Genomic DNA, 5224 nt, shown 5'->3' with positions numbered 1-5224 from the left:
GGTTTTTCCCTGTTGAAAAAAATTTTTTCAGTGGAACTACTCCCATTTCTTAGTATTTATTTGGTTTATTGGCTGAATATTGATGCTATCATATAAGCTGACTTTATTCCATATATCAAAAGATTGTGGATTTGGGTGGAAGATGGAACAGGCTAATCTCTAAGGTCTTTACTAATTTATTTTTTTTTAAAAGATTTATTTATTTATTTATGCAAGCACTGGGGTACAGTCAGAAGCAAGGGAGGGTGAGAGAATTCGCCAGAGCCAGAGCAGGGAGCAGAACTGGCAAACTGACGAAATGCACTGCTGAGGGGAGCAGCAGGTGGCAGGAGAGGTCTGTGCGCCATGTGGGACCCTCGCCAGTGGCCAGGGATCTAACCGGCGCTGCAGAGGCTGCAGGCAGCTTCGCGCCCAGCGCTCAACCGCTGCGCCACCAGGGGAGGCCCAGATCTTTATCAATTTAGACAAACATTTATCTGTGTTACTTGGTCTTTGTAGATCTCCTACATCACCCTCTATCTTCATGTCCAACATATTTTCTTCATCTTTTCAATAGTCACATTCCATCAAGGGAATGGTCTAAATCGGTACGCATAGAAAAAGAGGTACAAGTTAGTATAGCCAAAAGAAAAATAGAGCAAAAATTTAGAGAGTGAGGAGGATTTGAGATGGAGTATCTTCTTTGTTCCACTTTCTGGTGTTTGTGTGTGTTTCTTCCCCAGAATGACTCAATAGTCTCTTTAATCCTCCACATACAGTCGATTTCTACTGACTCCAAAAAAGACTATTCTCCTGCTCCCCCTTTATTCTAATATAGTAGCATCAAACCAATAAGCTGAAAAAAATCAAACAAAGAATTTCTATCTATCTGTGCACTTGATTCTCTTGACTTAAAGGCTGGCCACAGGGATTGACTTTCTTTTTTATCTTATAGGTCTAAGTAGTTAGTAAAAAGGGAATAAATCAATGAAAGAGGTCACACTGTAAAGGACAATTGAAAAAGGTAACAGGGACTTCAGGAGCCTTAGATCAGTGTTGTCCAATAATAATACATGAGCCATAAATGTAATTTTAAGGTTTCTAGTAGCTACACTAAAAAAGAAAAAAAAACAATTAAAATTAATTTTAATGATATATTTTATTTAACCCACTGCATCTCAAAATAAATTCAAATGTTATTTCAACAGGTAATCGATGTAAACAATTATTAATGAATGATCTCACAGTCTCATTAATAGTAGGCTTCAAAATTTAGGGTGTATTTACACTTACGTGCATCTCCAGCTAGCCTCATGCTGGGTGCTCAGTCATTACATGAGGCTAATAGCTACTCCATTGAGCCATAAGTACAGTAAAGCTGTATTGCAGCTTAGAAAAAGAAACAAGACCTGGAAGGAAATTGCTTGCTTTGACTTGCTTGACTTGCTTTGAGAGCAAGTCAATAAGTAACTACATCAACTATATGAACTGAGGGGGGTAAATGAATACCATATTTGGTAGAAGAGCACAAACCTATCAAGAAGCTTGAAATTTCCACTTCTCAGTGACATGTAATTCTCTTTAATCAAACAGATTGACTAGTAATTCTATCTAAGGAAATAGAATTCTAACTCATCATTTTTTCCAAAGGCACCACATTTTCCAGTGTAGCAAGCTACTTCAACCTTTCAAGTACTGTAATTTGGGCCAGATAAGGGGAGAGGGAGCTGTGGGATAAAAGGTTGTGAGTTCCTGAGCATTTTTGGTGCCTTGGGCAGCCTGACATTTTAATTAGAATCCTCGGTCATAATCTTAATTTGATTTCTCAAGTAAATGTTCCATTGTGAAAAGGACCTGCTCTCCAGCTAATGCAGGAGAACCATATCAGCCCTGGATATAATTATTAAACTAACAAACGGGTAAAGTTGATAATCAATATGCAGTTGCCTGGTGAGGTTCTTATTTGCAAGAGCCAGTTGACAGTCTTACCATCAGTCCAATGTAAAACTGTCATTTTGTTCTATTATTCACATGGCATTGAGGAGGATTTGAGATGGAGTATCTTCTTTGTTCTGCTTCCTGGTGTGTGTGTGTGTGTATTTCCTCCCCAGAATGACTGGGGAGGCATTGCTGGATAACTGAGAATGAAACATCTTAAAATAAATGTTAGGGCCTCCCCGGTGGCACAACGGTTGAGCGCTGGGCTGCAAAGCTGCCCGCAGCCTCTGCAGTGCCGGTTCAATCCCCAGCCACCGGCGAGGGTCCCACATGGCGCACAGACCTCTCCTGCTGCACCCGCTGCTCCTCTCAGCAGTGTACTTCGTCAGTTTGCCTGTTCTGTTCCCTGCTCTGTCTCTGGTGAATTCTCTCACCCTCCCGCGCTTCTGACTGTACCCAGTGCTTGTATAAATAAATAAATAAATCTTTTTTTTTAAAAAATTAAATAAATAAATAAATGATAAAGAATGTCGGATTTGATTTTCCCCAAATAGATTTTTATTATCATTTTCCTCCAACTTATTCTGCATGCTTACTTTTTATCTAAAATTTATTTTTACATATGCACAAGAAAAACACTTATGCTCATCTATATAGTTAACATAATTGGATAATTGGCTTTAAGAAATGGATTTCCCCAGTCAAAAAATGGGCAGAAGAGCTTAAAAGAAACTTCTCTGAAATGGCCAACATGCATATGAAAAAATGTTCAACATCACTTGTAATCAGGGAAATGCAAATCAAAACTACCATGAGATACCGTCTTACACCAGTGAGAATGGCACATATTAAAAAAACTAGCAACAACAAATGTTGGCGAGGTTGTGGAGAAAAAGGAACTCTCCTGCACTGTTGGTGGGAGTGCAAACTGGTCCAACCACTATGGAGAGCTGTGTGGAGATTTCTTGACCTACTATAAACATAGAGCTTCTATGTGATCCAGCAATTCCACTCCTAGGTATTTACCCAAAGGACACAGAAACATCGATTCCAAAGAGCACCTGTACCCCTATGTTTATAGCAGCACTGTTTATAATAGCTAAGCTATGGAAACAATCCAAATGCCCAAAAATAGATGACTGGATCAAGAAGATGTGGTACATATACACCATGGAATATTACTCAGCATTCAAAAAAGATAAACACATGCAATTTGCAGCAACATGGATGGCGCTGGAAGGGATCATGCTCAGCGAAATAAGCCAGAAAGAAAAAGAAAAATACCAGATGGTCTCACTCATAGCAGGAATCCAGAAAACTTAAATAAGGGACCAGGAAAAAGAATAACTATAAGAAAGTAAAAATCAAAATCAACAAACAACTATGAACCAGAGACACTCTATGGGGGGTGGGAGGTGGGAAGGGGAGGGATTGGGGCCAAAATAAGGGGGTTGTAATTGCATGGGGAATATAAAAATAAAATGTATAATTTAAAAAAAAATGGATTTCCTACCTGAAAATGCCAGGAAGTCCCAGGATTCACAAAAGCATGATAATGGATTAGCACATGGAAGTCTACCTAAGCAACTATTGAACTGATGTGTATTATCTATTTAATAATCACTGGTTTACTGGTATCTTATTTCAATATATAGAGAGAGACATATTATTTTTTATCTACTTTGGCAGTTGTTCTAATTTAAAAGTTTAAATGTATTACAGATGTTTTTATCATTTCTTGCAACAATTAATTCCTCTATGGGTTCATATTTTGCTATCTACACATGGTAGACGAAATAATGGTATTCACATCCTAATCCTTAGAACTCATGAATATTTCACTTTATGTGGGAAAATGGATTTTTGTAGGTATGATTAAATAAGCTTGTTGAGAAGCGGAGAGTACCCTGAGTTATCTGACCTGGCCTAATAAAATGGCCACTTATAAGCCATAAACAGGAGGACCAGAGCCATAGACAGCAATGTTACAATGGAAGCAGAGATTGGAGTGATGTGAGAAAAGGTCTGTGAACCAAGAGATACAGGCAACTTCTAAAAGCTGAAAAAGAGGAAAAAACCCTAGTCTCCAGAAGGAATGTGGTCCCGCCCGTCCATTTTAGACTTCTGACCCCCAGAGCTGTCAAATAATAAATGTGTGTTGTTTTAGGCCATATTTGTTATAGCACAATAGAAAACATATACATTATATTCATTTGAGTATATATTATGTTTTGTCAGTATAATTTTGAAAGTGTTCTCGTAAAATAAGTTTGGAGATAGAAAAGAATCCATATTATGGTACAGTGTCTCCATAATAATAACTAATAATCATAATAAGTAGTATTGTTGAATTTTAAGTAACTACTTATCTTTATAGTAAGTAATATATGTTTGATCAACAATGAAAAAAAAATTGATTCCCTGCTGAATGCCAGGCATTGCACTAGATCCTGGAAATACTGCAGTCAACAAGAAATGGTGGCTTCCCTTTGGAGGCGACAACCTATCAGGGGAATCAAGCACATGGACTTAGAGTCACGATATGTGACATGAGAACATATCATGGGGAGTGAAATTAACCTTGTTTGGGTGGTCTGGAAGGACTCACTTATGAATGACGTATAAGCTGAGAACTAAAAGCTGACTTGGAAATAGCCAGAAAGGAAGATGAAGGAGGAAAAAATGAATGTCTCAGACAGCTGAAACACTAAGTGCAAAAACCTCAAAGGCAGTAAGGAATTGAAGGCATTTGAAGAACTAAAAATAAAAATTGAAGACTTTCTGATTCAAGATAGCTGATATCATTCCTCCCTTCTCCCTGTAGCCTGCACATCTCTCAAAATAACAAGGAAGGGAAGAAAGACCAGAAACACAGGTTTTACCTTTTTGAACTGGGAGTCACCCAAACCACAGGTTATAAAAATGGATGGTGGACAGTTGAGGACATTGCCGGTCCAAGGAAGGTCAGATCTTATTGCTGACAGAAGGAGAAGCAAGGCAGGTCACTTGAGGAGTTCTGAAAAGACTCAGGAATCAGAAGCTGGTCAAACACAGAAGGAAGTTAAAGAAGGAGGCAGATTTGTTTGAAAGTCTGTTTAATAAGTGGTCAGATTCCCAGGTCGCTATACTGATCAGGGTTTTGGAAGCAGTCCTGGCTTCTGAGGACCCCAGGCAAGCTCTTTCTCAGTTCTTATCTTCAGTGAGGAAAAATTTCAACATTGAGACCGAAGTCACAGAAAAGCAAGAGATTGATAGATAAGAGGAAGGACAGGAAAGCTCTTTTAGCAAAGAGGGATCCTGAGTGAGT

The sequence above is a fragment of the Talpa europaea genome (genome assembly GCF_964194135.1).
Source record: "Talpa europaea genome assembly, chromosome: 2".
Classification (NCBI taxonomy): Eukaryota; Metazoa; Chordata; class Mammalia; order Eulipotyphla; family Talpidae; genus Talpa; species Talpa europaea.
The sequence above is the reverse complement of the archived record's forward strand: the minus strand, read 5'-3'. Positions refer to the sequence as shown.